Genomic DNA, 18,622 nt, shown 5'->3' on the forward strand with positions numbered 1-18,622 from the left:
CAGAGAGATTATTCCTCTACACGGTCCCATCAAACAATCCCGGTGTCAGACAAAGTCATTATTCCTCTACAAGGTCTCATCAAACTCTTCCGTGGTCAGACACAGAGAGATTATTCCTCTACACGGTACCATCACACTCTCCCGGTGTCAGACACAGGGTGAATCTCCTTCAACACTGTCCGATCACACTCTGCCGGGGTCAGACACACAGTGATTATTCCTCTACACGGTCCCATCAAACACTCCCGGGGTCAGACACAGAGTGAATCTCCCTCCACGCCGTCCCATCACACACACCCGGGGTCAAACACAGAGTGATTATTCCTCTACATTGTTCCATCAAACACTCCCGGGGACAGACACAGAGGGATTATTCCTCTTCACGGTCCCATCAAACACTCCCGGGGTCAGACACAGAGTGAATCTCCCTCCACACCGTCCCATCACACTCTCCCGGGGTCTGACACAGAGAGATTATTCCTCTACACGGTACCATCAAACACTCCCGGGGTCAGACACAGAGAGATTATTCCTCTACACGGTCCCATCAAACAATCCCGGTGTCAGACACAAAGTCATTATTCCTCTACAAGGTCTCATCAAACTCTTCCGTGGTCAGACACAGAGAGATTATTCCTCTACACGGTACCATCACACTCTCCCGGTGTCAGACACAGGGTGAATCTCCTTCAACACTGTCCGATCACACTCTGCCGGGGTCAGACACACAGTGATTATTCCTCTACACGGTCCCATCAAACACTCCCGGGGTCAGACACAGAGTGAATCTCCCTCTACGCCGTCCCATCACACACACCCGGGGTCAGACACAGAGTGATTATTCCTCTACACGGTCCCAGCAAACATTCCCGGTGTCAGAGAAAGAGTGATTATTCCTCTACGCGGCCCCATCAAACTCTCCCGGGGTCAGACCCAGAGTGATTATTCCTCTACACGGTACCATCAAACACTCCCAGGGTCACACACAGAGTGATTATTCCTCTACACGGTCCCATCAAAAAATCCTGGGGTCAGACGCAGTGTGAATCTCCCTCACACCGTTCCATCACACACTCCCGTTGTCAGACACAGTGTGATTATTCCTCTACACGGTCCCATCACACACTCCCGGGGTCAGACACAGAGTAATTATTCCTCTACACCGTCCCATCAAACATTCCCGTTGTCAGACACGGTGTGATTATTCCTCTACATGGTGCCATCTCACACTCCCGGGGTCAGACACAGAGTGAATGTTCCTCTACACCGCCCATCACACACTCCCTGGGTCAGACACAGAGTGAATCTCCCTCCACACCGTACCAACACACACTCCCGGATTCAGACACAGACTGAATCTCCCTCACACCGTCCCAACACACACTCCCGGGGTAAGACACAGAATGATTAGTCCTCTACAAGGTCCCATCAAACACTACCGGGGACAGACACAGAGTGAATCTCAATTCACACCGTCCCATCAAACACTCCCGGGGTCAGACACAGAGTGAATCTCAATCCTCACCGTCCAATCACACACACCCGGGGTCAGACACAGAGAGATTATTCCTCTGCACGGTACCATCAAACACTCCCGGGGTCAGACACAGAGAGATTATTCCTCTACACGGTCCCATCAAACACTCCCGGTGTCAGACACAGAGTCATTATCCCTCTACAAGGTCACATCAAACACTTCCGTGGTCAGACACAGAGTGATTATTCCTCTACACGGCCCCATCAAACTCTCCCGGGTCAGACACAGACTGAATCTCCCTCCGCACCGTCCCATCATACAATCCCGGGTTCAGACACAGAGTGATTATTCCTCTACACGGTCCAATCAAACACTCCCGGGGTCAGCCGCAGAGTGATTATCCCTCTACACCGCCCATCACACTCTCCCGGGGTCAGACACAGAGTGAATCTCCCTCCACACCGTCCCATCACACACTCCCGTGGTCAGACACAGAGTGATTATTCCTCTACACGGTCCCATTAAACACTCCCGGGGTCAGACACAGAGTGAATCTCCCTCCACACCGTCCCATCACACACTCACGTGGTCAGACACTGAGTGATTATTCCTCTACACGGTCCCATCACACACTCCCGTGGTCAAACACAGAGTGATTATTCCTCTTCATAGTTCCATCAAACACTCCCGGGGTCAGACACAGTGTGAATCTCCCTCCACACAGTCCCATCACACACTCCCAGGGTCAGACACAGAGGGATTATTCCTCTACACGGTCCCATCACACACTCCCGTGGTCAGACACAGAGTGATTAATACTCTACACCGACGCATCACACACTCCCGTGGTCAAACACAGAGTGATTATTCCTCTACACGGTTCCATCAAACTCTCCCGGGGTCAGAATCAGGGTGACTCTCCCTCCACACCGTCCCATCACACACTCCCGGGGTCAGACACAGAGTGATTATTCCTCTACACGGACCCATCAAACACTCCCGGGGTCAGACACAGAGTGAATCTCAATCCTCACCGTCCAATCACACACACCCGGGGTCAGACACAGAGAGATTATTCCTCTACACGGTCCCATCAAACAATCCCGGTGTCAGACACAAAGTCATTATTCCTCTACAAGGTCTCATCAAACTCTTCCGTGGTCAGACACAGAGAGATTATTCCTCTACACGGTACCATCACACTCTCCCGGTGTCAGACACAGAGTCATTATTCCTCTACAAGGTCTAAACAAACTCTCCCGGTGTCAGACACTGAGTGATTATTGCTCTACACGGTCCCATCTCACACTCCCGGGGTCAGACACAGAGTGAATGTTCCTCTACACCGCCCATCACACACTCCCTGGGTCAGACACTGACTGATTATTCCTCTACATGGTCCCATCACACACTCCCGGAGTCAGACACAGACTGAATCTCCCTCCACACCGTCCCATCATACAATCCCGGGGTCAGACACAGAATGATTATTCCTCTACACCGTCCAATCAAACACTCCCGGGGTCAGCCGTAGAGTGATTATCCCTCGACACCGCCCATCACACTCTCCCGGGGTCAGACACAGTGTGAATCTCCCTCCACACCGTCCCATCACACACTCCCGTGGTCAGACACAGAGTGATTATTCCTCTACACGGTCCCATCAAACACTCCCGGGGTCAGACATAGACTGAATCTCCCTCCACACCGTCCCATCACACACTCCCGTGGTCAGAGACAGAGTGATTAATACTCTACACCGACGCATCACACACTCCCGTGGTCAAACACAGAGTGATTATTGCTCTACACGGTTCCATCACACACTCCCGGGGTCAGACACAGAGAGATTATTCCTCTACTCGGTACCATCAAACACTCCCGGGGTCAGACACAGAGAGATTATTCCACTACCCGGTCCCATCAAACACTCCTGGGGTCAGCCACAGAGTGATTCTTCCTCTACACCGCCCATCACACTCTCCCGGGGTCAGACACAGAGCGATTGTTCCTCTACACGGTCCAATCAAACACTCCCGGGTCAGACACAGAGTGAATCTCCCTCCACACCGTCCCTTCGCACACTCCCGTGGTCAGACACAGTGTGATTATTCCTCTACACGGTTTCATCAAACACCCCCGGGGTCAGACACAGGGTGAATCTCCAACCACACAGTCCCATCACACACTCCCAGGGTCAGACACAGAGGGATTATTCCTCTACACGGTCCCATCAAACACTCCCGGGGTCAGACACAGAGTGCATCTCCCTCCACACCGTCCCATCACACTCTCCCGGGGTCAGACACAGAGAGATTATTCCTCTACACGGTACCATCAAACACTCCCGGGTTCAGACACAGAGAGATTATTCCTCTACACGGACCCATCAAACAATCCCGGTGTCAGACACAGAGTAATTATTCCTCTACAAGGTCTCATCAAACTCTTCCGTGGTCAGACACAGAGAGATTATTCCTCTACACGGTACCATCACACTCTCCCGGTGTCAGACACAGGGTGAATCTCCTTCAACACCGTCCCATCACACACTCGCGTGGTCAGACACAGTGTGATTATTCCTCTACACGGTCCCATCAAACACTCCCGGGGTCAGACACAGACTGAATCTCCCTCCACACCGTCCCATCACACACTCCCGTGGTCAAACACAGAGTGATTATTCCTCTACATTGTTCCATCAAACACTCCCGGGGACAGACACAGAGGGATTATTCCTCTTCACGGTCCCATCAAGCACTCCCGGGGTCAGACACAGAGTGAATCTCCCTCCACACAGTCCCATCACACTCTCCCGGGGTCTGACACAGAGAGATTATTCCTCTACACGGTACCATCAAACACTCCCGGGGTCAGACACAGAGAGATTATTCCTCTACACGGTCCCATCAAACAATCCCGGTGTCAGACAAAGTCATTATTCCTCTACAAGGTCTCATCAAACTCTTCCGTGGTCAGACACAGAGAGATTATTACTCTACACGGTACCATCACACTCTCCCGGTGTCAGACACAGGGTGAATCTCCTTCAACACTGTCCGATCACACTCTGCCGGGGTCAGACACACAGTGATTATTCCTCTACACGGTCCCATCAAACACTCCCGGGTTCAGACACAGAGAGATTATTCCTCTACACGGACCCATCAAACAATCCCGGTGTCAGACACAGAGTAATTATTCCTCTACAAGGTCTCATCAAACTCTTCCGTGGTCAGACACAGAGAGATTATTCCTCTACACGGTACCATCACACTCTCCCGGTGTCAGACACAGGGTGAATCTCCTTCAACACCGTCCCATCACACACTCGCGTGGTCAGACACAGTGTGATTATTCCTCTACACGGTCCCATCAAACACTCCCGGGGTCAGACACAGACTGAATCTCCCTCCACACCGTCCCATCACACACTCCCGTGGTCAAACACAGAGTGATTATTCCTCTACATTGTTCCATCAAACACTCCCGGGGACAGACACAGAGGGATTATTCCTCTTCACGGTCCCATCAAGCACTCCCGGGGTCAGACACAGAGTGAATCTCCCTCCACACAGTCCCATCACACTCTCCCGGGGTCTGACACAGAGAGATTATTCCTCTACACGGTACCATCAAACACTCCCGGGGTCAGACACAGAGAGATTATTCCTCTACACGGTACCATCACACTCTCCCGGTGTCAGACACAGGGTGAATCTCCTTCAACACTGTCCGATCACACTCTGCCGGGGTCAGACACACAGTGATTATTCCTCTACACGGTCCCATCAAACACTCCCGGGGTCAGACACAGAGTGAATCTCCCTCCACGCCGTCCCATCACACACACCCGGGGTCAAACACAGAGTGATTATTCCTCTACATTGTTCCATCAAACACTCCCGGGGACAGACACAGAGGGATTATTCCTCTTCACGGTCCCATCAAACACTCCCGGGGTCAGACACAGAGTGAATCTCCCTCCACACCGTCCCATCACACTCTCCCGGGGTCTGACACAGAGAGATTATTCCTCTACACGGTACCATCAAACACTCCCGGGATCAGACACAGAGAGATTATTCCTCTACACGGTCCCATCAAACAATCCCGGTGTCAGACACAAAGTCATTATTCCTCTACAAGGTCTCATCAAACTCTTCCGTGGTCAGACACAGAGAGATTATTCCTCTACACGGTACCATCACACTCTCCCGGTGTCAGACACAGGGTGAATCTCCTTCAACACTGTCCGATCACACTCTGCCGGGGTCAGACACACAGTGATTATTCCTCTACACGGTCCCATCAAACACTCCCGGGGTCAGACACAGAGTGAATCTCCCTCCACGCCGTCCCATCACACACACCCGGGGTCAGACACAGAGTGATTATTCCTCTACACGGTCCCAGCAAACATTCCCGGTGTCAGAAAAAGAGTGATTATTCCTCTACGCGGCCCCATCAAACTCTCCCGGGGTCAGACCCAGAGTGATTATTCCTCTACACGGTACCATCAAACACGCCCAGGGTCACACACAGAGTGATTATTCCTCTACACGGTCCCATCAAAAAATCCTGGGGTCAGACGCAGTGTGAATCTCCCTCACACCGTTCCATCACACACTCCCGTTGTCAGACACAGTGTGATTATTCCTCTACACGGTCCGATCACACACTCCCGGGGTCAGACACAGAGTAATTATTCCTCTACACCGTCCCATCAAACATTCCCGTTGTCAGACACGGTGTGATTATTCCTCTACATGGTGCCATCTCACACTCCCGGGGTCAGACACAGAGTGAATGTTCCTCTACACCGCCCATCACACACTCCCTGGGTCAGACACAGAGTGAATCTCCCTCCACACCGTACCAACACACACTCCCGGATTCAGACACAGACTGAATCTCCCTCACACCGTCCCAACACACACTACCGGGGTAAGACACAGAATGATTAGTCCTCTACAAGGTCCCATCAAACAATACCGGGGACAGACACAGAGTGAATCTCAATTCACACCGTCCCATCACACACTCCCGGGGTCAGACACAGAGAGTTTATTCCTCTACACGGACCCATCAAACACTCCCGGGGTCAGACACAGAGTGAATCTCAATCCTCACCGTCCAATCACACACACCCGGGGTCAGACACAGAGAGATTATTCCTCTGCACGGTACCATCAAACACTCCCGGGGTCAGCCGCAGAGTGATTATCCCTCTACACCGCCCATCACACTCTCCCGGGGTCAGACACAGAGTGAATCTCCCTCCACACCGTCCCATCACACACTCCCGTGGTCAGACACAGAGTGATTATTCCTCTACACGGTCCCATTAAACACTCCCGGGGTCAGACACAGAGTGAATCTCCCTCCACACCGTCCCATCACACACTCACGTGGTCAGACACTGAGTGATTATTCCTCTACACGGTCCCATCACACACTCCCGTGGTCAAGCACAGAGTGATTATTCCTCTTCATAGTTCCATCAAACACTCCCGGGGTCAGACACAGTGTGAATCTCCCTCCACACAGTCCCATCACACACTCCCAGGGTCAGACACAGAGGGATTATTCCTCTACACGGTCCCATCACACACTCCCGTGGTCAGACACAGAGTGATTAATACTCTACACCGACGCATCACACACTCCCGTGGTCAAACACAGAGTGATTATTCCTCTACACGGTTCCATCAAACTCTCCCGGGGTCAGAATCAGGGAGACTCTCCCTCCACACCGTCCCATCACACACTCCCGGGGTCAGACACAGACTGAATCTCCCTCCACACCGTCCCATCATACAATCCCGGGTTCAGACACAGAGTGATTATTCCTCTACACGGACCCATCAAACACTCCCGGGGTCAGACACAGAGTGAATCTCAATCCTCACCGTCCAATCACACACACCCGGGGTCAGACACAGAGAGATTATTCCTCTGCACGGTACCATCAAACACTCCCGGGGTCAGACACAGAGAGATTATTCCTCTACACGGTCCCATCAAACACTCCCGGTGTCAGACACAGAGTCATTATCCCTCTACAAGGTCACATCAAACACTTCCGTGGTCAGACACAGAGTGATTATTCCTCTACACGGCCCCATCAAACTCTCCCGGGGTCAGACACAGACTGAATCTCCCTCCGCACCGTCCCATCATACAATCCCGGGTTCAGACACAGAGTGATTATTCCTCTACACGGTCCAATCAAACACTCCCGGGGTCAGCCGCAGAGTGATTATCCCTCTACACCGCCCATCACACTCTCCCGGGGTCAGACACAGAGTGAATCTCCCTCCACACCGTCCCATCACACACTCCCGTGGTCAGACACAAAGTGATTATTCCTCTACACGGTCCCATTAAACACTCCCGGGGTCAGACACAGAGTGAATCTCCCTCCACACCGTCCCATCACACACTCACGTGGTCAGACACTGAGTGATTATTCCTCTACACGGTCCCATCACACACTCCCGTGGTCAAACACAGAGTGATTATTCCTCTTCATAGTTCCATCAAACACTCCCGGGGTCAGACACAGTGTGAATCTCCCTCCACACAGTCCCATCACACACTCCCAGGGTCAGACACAGAGGGATTATTCCTCTACACGGTCCCATCACACACTCCCGTGGTCAGACACAGAGTGATTAATACTCTACACCGACGCATCACACACTCCCGTGGTCAAACACAGAGTGATTATTCCTCTACACGGTTCCATCAAACTCTCCCGGGGTCAGAATCAGGGTGACTCTCCCTTCACACCGTCCCATCACACACTCCCGGGGTCAGACACAGACTGAATCTCCCTCCACACCGTCCCATCATACAATCCCGGGTTCAGACACAGAGTGATTATTCCTCTACACGGTCCAATCAAACACTCCCGGGGTCAGCCGCAGAGTGATTATCCCTCTACACGGCACCATCAAACTCTCCCGGGGTCAGACACAGACTGAATCTCCCTCCACACCGTCCCATCATACAATCCCGGGTTCAGACACAGAGTGATTATTCCTCTAAACGGTCCAATCAAACACTCCCGGGGTCAGCCGCAGAGTGATTATCCCTCTACACCACCCATCACACTCTCCCGGGGTCAGACACAGAGTTAATCTCCCTCCACACCGTCCCATCACACACTCCCGTGGTCAGACACAGAGTGAATCTCCCTCCACACCGTCACATCACACACTCACGTGGTCAGACACTGAGTGATTATTCCTCTACACGGTCCCATCACACACTCCCGTGTTCAAACACAGAGTGATTATTCCTCTTCATGGTTCCATCAAACACTCCCGGGGTTAGACACAGAGTGAATCTCCCTCCACACCGTCCCATCACACACTCCCGATGTCAGACACAGAGTGATTTTTCCTCTACACGGTCCAATCAAACAATCCCGGGGTCAGACACAGAGTGAATCTCCCACCACACCGTCCCATCACACACTCCCGTGGTCAGACACAGTGTGATTATTCCTCTACGCGGTACCATCACACACTCCCGGTGTCAGACACAGAGTGAATCTCCCTCTACGCCGTCCCATCACACACTCCCGGGGTCAGACACAGAGTAATGATTCCTCTACACGGTCCCATCAAACGATCCCGGTGGTCAGACACAGAGTGATTATTCCTCTACACGGTACCATCAAACACTCCCAGGGTCAGACACAGAGTTATTATTCCTCTACGCGGTCTCATCAAAAACTCCCGGGGTCAGACGCAGAGTTATTATTCCTCTACACGGTCCCATCAAACGATCCCGGTGGTCAGACACAGAGAGTTTATTCCTCTACACGGTACCATCAAACACTCCCGGGGTCAGACACAGAGAGATTATTCCTCTACACGGACCCATCAAACACTCCCGGGGTCAGACACAGAGTGAATCTCAATCCTCACGGTCCAATCACACACACCCGGGGTCAGACACAGAGAGATTATTCCTCTACACGGTACCATCCAACACTCCCTGGGTCAGACACAGAGAGATTATTCCTCTACACGGCCCCATCAAACTCTCCCGGGGTCAGACTCAGACTGAATCTCCCTCCACACCGTCCCATCATACAATCCCGGGTTCAGACACAGAGTGATTATTCCTCTACACGGTCCAATCAAACACTCCCGGGGTCAGCCGCAGAGTGATTATCCCTCTACACCGCCCATCACACTCTCCCGGGGTCAGACACAGAGTGAATCTCCCTCCACACCGTCCCATCACACACTCCCGTGGTCAGACACAGAGTGATTATTCCTCTACACGGTCCCATCAAACACTCCCGGGGTCAGACACAGAGTGATTATTTTTCTTCACGGTTCCATCAAACACTCCCGGGGTCAGACACAGTGTGAATCTCCCTCCACACAGCCCCATCACACATTCCCAGGGTCAGACACAGAGGGATTATATCTCTACACGGTCCCATCAAACATTCCAGGGGTCAGACACAGAGTGATTAATACTCTACACCGACGCATCACACACTCCCGTGGTCAAACACAGAGTGATTATTCCTCTACACGGTTCCATCAAACTCTCCCGGGGTCAGAATCAGGGTGACTCTCCCTCCACACCGTCCCATCACACACTCCCGGGGTCAGACACAGACTGAATCTCCCTCCACACCGTCCCATCATACAATCCCGAATTCAGACACAGAGTGATTATTCCTCTACACGGTCCAATCAAACACTCCCGGGGTCAGCCGCAGAGTGATTATCCCTCTACACGGCCCCATCAAACTCACCCGGGGTCAGACACAGACTGAATCTCCCTCCACACCGTCCCATCATACAATCCCGGGTTCAGACACAGAGTGATTATTCCTCTACACGGTCCAATCAAACACTCCCGGGGTCCGCCGCAGAGTGATTATCCCTCTACACCGCCCAGCACACTCTCCCGGGGTCAGACACAGAGTCAATCTCCCTCCACACCGTCCCATCACACACTCACGTGGTCAGACACTGAGTGATTATTCCTCTACACGGTCCCATCATTCACTCCCGTGGTCAAACACAGAGTGATTATTCCTCTTCATGGTTCCATCAAACACTCCAGGGGTCAGACACAGTGTGAATCTCCCTCCACACAGTCCCATCACACACTCCCAGGGTCAGACACAGAGGGATTATTCCTCTACACGGTCCCATCACACACTCCCGTGGTCAAACACAGAGTGATTATTCCTCGACACGGACCCATCAAACACTCCCGGGGTCAGACACAGAGTGAATCTCAATCCTCACCGTCCAATCACACACACCCGGGGTCAGACACAGAGAGATTATTCCTCTACACGGTACCATCAAACTCTCCCGGGGTCAGACACAGACTGAATCTCCCTCCACACCGTCCCATCATACAATCCCGGGTTCAGACACAGAGTGATTATTCCTCTACACGGTCCAATCAAACACTCCCGGGGTCAGCCGCAGAGTGATTATCCCTCTACACCGCCCATCACACTCTCCCGGGGTCAGACACAGAGTGAATCTCCCTCCACACCGTCCCATCACACACTCCCGTGGTCAGACACAGAGTGATTATTCCTCTACACGGTCCCATCAAACACACCCGGGGTCAGACACAGAGTAAATCTCCCTCCACACCGTCCCATCACACACTCACGTGGTCAGACACTGAGTGATTATGCCTCTACACGGTCCCATCACACACTCCCGTGGTCAAACACAGAGTGATTATTCCTCTTCATGGTTCCATCAAACACTCCCGGGGTCAGACACAGTGTGAATCTCCCTCCACACAGTCCCATCACACACTCCCAGGGTCAGACACAGAGGGATTATTCCTCTACACGGTCCCATCACACACTCCCGTGGTCAGACACAGAGTGATTAATACTCTACACCGACGCATCACACACTCCCGTGGTCAAACACAGAGTGATTATTCCTCTACACGGTTCCATCAAACTCTCCCGGGGTCAGAATCAGGGTGACTCTCCCTCCACACCGTCCCATCACACACTCCCGGGGTCAGACACAGACTGGATCTCCCTCCACACCGTCCCATCATACGATCCCGTGTTCAGACACAGAGTGATTATTCCTCTACACGGTCCAATCAAACACTCCCGGGGTCAGCCGCAGAGTGATTATCCCTCTACACGGCCACATCAAACTCTCCCGGGGTCAGACACAGACTGAATCGCCCTCCACACCGTCACATCACACACTCCCGTGGTCAGACACAGAGTGATTATTCCTCTACACGGTCCCATCAAACACACCCGGGGTCAGACACAGAGTGAATCTCCCTCCACACCGTCCCATCACACACTCACGTGGTCAGACACTGAGTAATTATGCCTCTACACGGTACCATCACACACTCCCGTGGTCAAACACAGAGTGATTATTCCTCTTCATGGTTCCATCAAACACTCCCGGGGTCAGACACAGTGTGAATCTCCCTCCACACAGTCCCATCACACACTCCCAGGGTCAGACACAGAGGGATTATTCCTCTACACGGTCCCATCACACACTCCCGTGGTCAGACACAGAGTGATTAATACTCTACACCGACGCATCACACACTCCCGGGGTCAGACACAGACTGGATCTCCCTCCACACCGTCCCATCATACAATCCCGGGTTCAGACACAGAGTGATTATTCCTCTACACGGTCCAATCAAACACTCCCGGGGTCAGCCGCAGAGTGATTATCATTCTACACGGCCCCATCAAACTCTCCCGGGGTCAGACACAGACTGAATCTCCCTCCACACCGTCCCATCATACAATCCCGGGTTCAGACACAGAGTGATTATTCCTCTACACGGTCCAATCAAACACTCCCGGGGTCAACCGCAGAGTGATTATCCCTCTACACCACCCATCACACTCTCCCGGGGTCAGACACAGAGTGAATCTCCCTCCACACCGTCCCATCACACACTCACGTGGTCAGACACTGAGTGATTATTCCTCTACACGGTCCCATCACACACTCCCGTGGTCAAACACAGAGTGATTATTCCTCTTCATGGTTCCATCAAACACTCCCGGGGTCAGACACAGTGTGAATCTCCCTCCACACAGTCCCATCACACACTCCCAGGGTCAGACACAGAGGGATTATTCCTCTGCACGGTCCCATCACACACTCCCGTGGTCAGACACAGAGTGATTAATACTCTACAACGACGCATCACACACTCCCGTGGTCAAACACAGAGTGATTATTCCTCTACACGTTCCATCAAACTCTCCCGGGGTCAGAATCAGGGTGACTCTCCCTCCACACCGTCCCATCACACACTCACGGGGTCAGACACAGAGTGATTATTGACCTACACGGTCCAATCAAACACTCCCGGGGTCAGACCCAGAGAGATTATTCCTCTACACGGTACCATCAAACTCTCCCGGGGTCAGACACAGAGTGAATCTCAATCCTCACCGTCCAATCACACACACCCGGGGTCAGACACAGAGAGATTATTCCTCTACACGTTACCATCAAACACTCCCGGGGTCAGACACAGAGAGATTATTTCTCTAAACGGTCCCATCAAACACTCCCGGTTTCAGACAGAGAGCCATTATCCCTCTACAAGGTCACATCAAACACTTCCGTGGTCAGACACAGAGTGATTATTCCTCTACACGGCCCCATCAAACTCTCCCGGGGACAGACACAGACTGAATCTCCCTCCACACCGTCCCATCACACACTCCCGTGGTCAAACACAGAGAGATTATTCCACTTCATGGTTCCATCAAACACTCCCGGGGTCAGACACAGTGTGAATCTCCCTCCACAGAGTCCCATCACACACTCCCAGGGTCAGACACAGAGGGATTATTCCTCTACACGGTCCCATCACACACTCCCGTGGTCAGACACAGAGTGATTAATACTCTACACCGACGCATCACACATTCCCGTGGTCAAACACAGAGTGATTATTCCTCTACACGGTTCCATCAAACTCTCCCGGGGTCAGAATCAGGGTGACTCTCCCTCCACACCGTCCCATCACACACTCCCGGGGTCAGACACAGACTGAATCTCCCTCCACACCGTCCCATCATACAATCCCGGGTTCAGACACAGAGTGATTATTCCTCTACACGGTCCAATCAAACACTCCCGGGGTCAGCCGCAGAGTGATTATCCCTCTACACGGCCCAATCAAACTCTCCCGGGGTCAGACACAGACTGAATCTCCCTCCACACCGTCCCATCATACAATCCCGGGTTCAGACACAGAGTGATTATTCCTCTACACGGTCCAATCAAACACTCCCGGGGTCAGCCGCAGAGTGATTATCCCTCTACACCGCCCATCACACTCTCCCGGGGTCAGACACAGAGTGAATCTCCCTCCACACCATCCCATCACACACTCCCGTGGTCAAACACAGAGTGATTATAACTCTTCATGGTTCCATCAAACACCCCCGGGGTCAGACACAGTGTGAATCTCCCTCCACACAGTCCCATCACACACTCCCAGGGTCAGACACAGAGTTATTATTCCTCTACACGGTCCCATCAAACGATCCCGGTGGTCAGACACAGAGTGATTATTCCTCTACACGGTACCATCAAACACTCCCAGGGTCAGACACAGAGTGATTATTCCTCTACACGGTACCATCAAAAACTCCCAGGGTCAGACGCAGAGTGAATCTCCCTCACACCGTCCCAACACACACTCCCGGGGTAAGACATAGAGTGATTAGTCCTCTACAAGGTCCCACCGAACACTACCGGGGACAGACACAGAGTGAATCTCCCACCACACCGTCCCATCACACACTCACGTGGTCAGACACTGAGTGATTATTCCTCTACACGGTCCCATCACACACTCCCGTTGTCAAACACAGAGTGATTATTCCTCTTCATGGTCCCATCAAACACTACCGGGGACAGACACAGAGTGAATCTCAATTCACTCCGTCCCATCACACACTCCCGGGGTCAGACACAGAGAGTTTATTCCTCTACACGGTACCATCAAACACTCCCGGGGTCAGACACAGAGAGATTATTCCTCTACACGGACCCATCAAACACTCCCGGGGTCAGACACAGAGTGAATCTCAATCCTCACCGTCCAATCACACACACCCGGGGTCAGACACAGAGAGATTATTCCTCTACACGGTACCATCAAACACTCCCGGGGTCAGACACAGAGAGATTATTCCTTTACACGGTCCCATCAAACACTCCCGGTGTCAGACACAGAGTCATTATCCCTCTACAAGGTCACATCAAACACTTCCGTGGTCAGACACAGAGTGATTATTCCTCTACACGGCCCCATCAAACTCTCCCGGGGTCAGACACAGACTGAATCTCCCTCCACACCGTCCCATCATACAATCCCGGGTTCAGACACAGAGTGATTATTCCTCTACACGGTCCAATCAAACACTCCCGGCGTCAGCCGCAGAGTGATTATCCCTCTACACCACCCATCACACTCTCCCGGGGTCAGACACAGAGTGAATCTTCCTCCACACCGTCCCATCACACGCTCCCGTGGTCAGACACAGTGATTATTCCTCTACACGGTCCCATCAAACACTCCCGGGGTCAGACACAGAGTGAATCTCCCTCCACACCGTCCCATCACACTCTCACGTGGTCAGACACTGAGTGATTATTCCTCTACACGGTCCCATCACACACTCCCGTGGTCAAACACAGAGTGATTATTCCTCTTCATGGTTCCATCAAACACTCCCGGTGTCAGACACAGTGTGAATCTCCCTCCACACAGTCCCATCACACACTCCCAGGGTCAGACACAGAGGGATTTTTCCTCTACACGGTCCCATCACACACTCCCGTGGTCAGACACAGAGTGATTAATACTCTACACCGACGCATCACACACTCCCGTGGTCAAACACAGAGTGATTATTCCTCTACACGGTTCCATCAAACTCTCCCGGGGTCAGAATCAGGGTGACTCTCCCTCCACACCGTCCCATCACGCACTCCCGGGGTCAGACACAGAGTGATTATTGATCTACACGGTCCAATCAAACACTCCCGGGGTCAGACCCAGAGAGATTATTCCTCTACACGGTACCATCAAACTCTCCCGGGGTCAGACACAGAGTGAATCTCAATCCTCACCGTCCAATCACACACACCCGGGGTCAGACACAGAGAGATTATTCCTCTACACGGTACCATCAAACACTCCCGGTGTCAGACAGAGAGCCATTATCCCTCTACACGGCCCCATCAAACTCTCCCGGGGTCAGACACAGACTGAATCTCCCTCCACACCGTCCCATCATACAATCCCGGGGTCAGACACAGAGTGATTATTCCTCTACACGGTCCAATCAAACACTCCCGGGGTCAGCCGCAGAGTGATTATCCCTCTACACCGCCCATCACACTCTCCCGGGGTCAGACACAGAGTGAATCTCCCTCCACACCGTCCCATCAAACACTCCCGGGGTCAGACACAGAGTGAATCTCAATCCTCACCGTCCAATCACACACACCCGGGGTCAGACACAGAGAGATTATTCCTCTACACGGTACCATCAAACACTCCCGGGGTCAGACACAGAGTGATTATTCCTCTACACGGCCCCATCAAACTCTCCCGGGGTCAGACAGAGACTGAATCTCCCTCCACACCGTCCCATCATACAATCCCTGGTTCAGGCACAGAGTGATGATTCCTCTACACGGTCCAATCAAACACTCCCGGGGTCAGCCGCAGAGTGATTATCCCTCTACACCACCCATCACACTCTCCCGGGGTCAGACACAGAGTGAATCTCCCTCCACACCGTCCCATCACACACTCCCGTGGTCAGACACAGAGTGATTATTCCTCTACACGGTCCCATCAAACACTCCCGGGGTCAGACACAGAGTGAATCTCCCTCCACACCGTCCCATCACACACTCACGTGGTCAGACACTGAGTGATTATTCCTCTACACGGTCCCATCACACACTCCCGTGGTCAAACACAGAGTGATTGTTCCTCTTCATGGTTCCATCAAACACTCCCGGGGTCAGACACAGTGTGAATCTCCCTCCACACAGTCCCATCACACACTCCCAGGGTCAGACACAGAGGGATTATTCCTCTACACGGTCCCATCACACACTCCCGTGGTCAGTCCCAGAGTGATTAATACTCTACACCGACGCATCACACACTCCCGTGGACAAACACAGAGTGATTATTCCTCTACACGGTTCCATCAAACTCTCCCGGGGTCAGAATCAGGGTGACTCTCCCTCCACACCGTCCCATCACGCACTCCCGGGGTCAGACCCAGAGTGATTATTGATCTACACGGTCCAATCAAACACTCCCGGGGTCAGACCCAGAGAGATTATTCCTCTACACGGCCCCATCAAACTCTCCCGGGGTCAGACACAGACTGAATCTCCCTCCACACCGTCCCATCATACAATCCCGGGGTCAGACACAGAGTGATTATTCCTCTACACGGTCCCATCAAACACTCCCGGGGTCAGCCGCAGAGTGATTATCCCTCTACACCGCCCATCACACTCTCCCGGGGTCAGACACAGAGTGAATCTCCCTCCACACCGTCGCATCACACACTCCCGTGGTCAGACACAGAGTGATTATTTCTCTACACGGTCCCATCATACACTCCCGTGGTCAAACACAGAGTGATTAGTCCTCTACAACGTCCCATCAAACACTACAGGGGACAGACACAGAGTGAATCTCAATTCACACCGTCCCATCACACACTCCCGGGGTCAGACACAGAGAGATTATTCCTCTACACGGTACCATCAAACACTCCCGGGGACAGACACAGAGAGATTATTCCTTTACACGGTCCCATCAAACACTCCCGGGGTCAGACACAGAGTCATTATCCCTCTACAAGGTCACATCAAACACTTCCGTGGTCAGACACAGAGTGATTATTCCTCTACACGGCCCCATCAAACTCTCCCGGGGTCAGACACAGACTGAATCTCCCTCCACACCGTCCCATCATACAATCCCTGGTTCAGACACAGAGTGATTATTCCTCTACACGGTCCAATCAAACGCTCCCGGGGTCAGCCGCAGAGTGATTATCCCTCTACACCACCCATCACACTCTCCCGGGGTCAGACACAGAGTGAATCTCCCTCCACACCGTCCCATCACACACTCCCGTGGTCAGACACAGAGTGATTATTCCTCTACACGGTCCCATCAAACACTCCCGGGGTCAGACTCAGAGTGAATCTCCCTCCACACCGTCCCATCACACACTCCCGTGGTCAGACACAGAGTGATTATTCCTCTACACGGTCCCATCAAACACTCCCGGGTCAGACACAGAGTGAATCTCCCTCCACACCGTCCCATCACACACTCACGTGGTCAGACACTGAGTGATTATTCCTCTACACGGTCCCATCACACACTCCCGTGGTCAAACACAGAGTGATTATTCCTCTTCATGGTTCCATCAAACACTCCCGGGGTCAGACACAGTGTGAATCTCCCTCCACACAGTCCCATCACACACTCCCAGGGTCAGACACAGAGGGATTATTCCTCTACACGGACCCATCACACACTCCCGTGGTCAGACACAGAGTGATTAATACTCTACACCGACGCATCACACACTCCCGTGGTCAAACACAGAGTGATTATTCCTCTACACGGTTCCATCAAACTCTCCCGGGGTCAGAATCAGGGTGACTCTCCCTCCACACCGTCCCATCACGCACTCCCGGGGTCAGACACAGAGTGATTATTGATCTACACGGTGCAATCAAACACTCCCGGGGTCAGACCCAGAGAGATTATTCCTCTACACGGCCCCATCAAACTCTCCCGGGGTCAGACACAGACTGAATCTCCCTCCCCACCGTCCCATCATACAATCCCGGGGTCAGACACAGAGTGATTATTCCTCTACACGGTCCAATCAAACATTCTCGGGGTCAGCCGCAGAGTGATTATCCCTCTACACCGCCCATCACACTCTCCCGGGGTCAGACACAGAGTGAATCTCCCTCCACACCGTCGCATCACACACTCCCGTGGTCAGACACAGAGTGATTATTTCTCTACACGGTCCCATCAAACACT

Source organism: Hypanus sabinus, unplaced genomic scaffold (genome assembly GCF_030144855.1).
Source record: "Hypanus sabinus isolate sHypSab1 unplaced genomic scaffold, sHypSab1.hap1 scaffold_288, whole genome shotgun sequence".
NCBI lineage: Eukaryota > Metazoa > Chordata > Chondrichthyes > Myliobatiformes > Dasyatidae > Hypanus > Hypanus sabinus.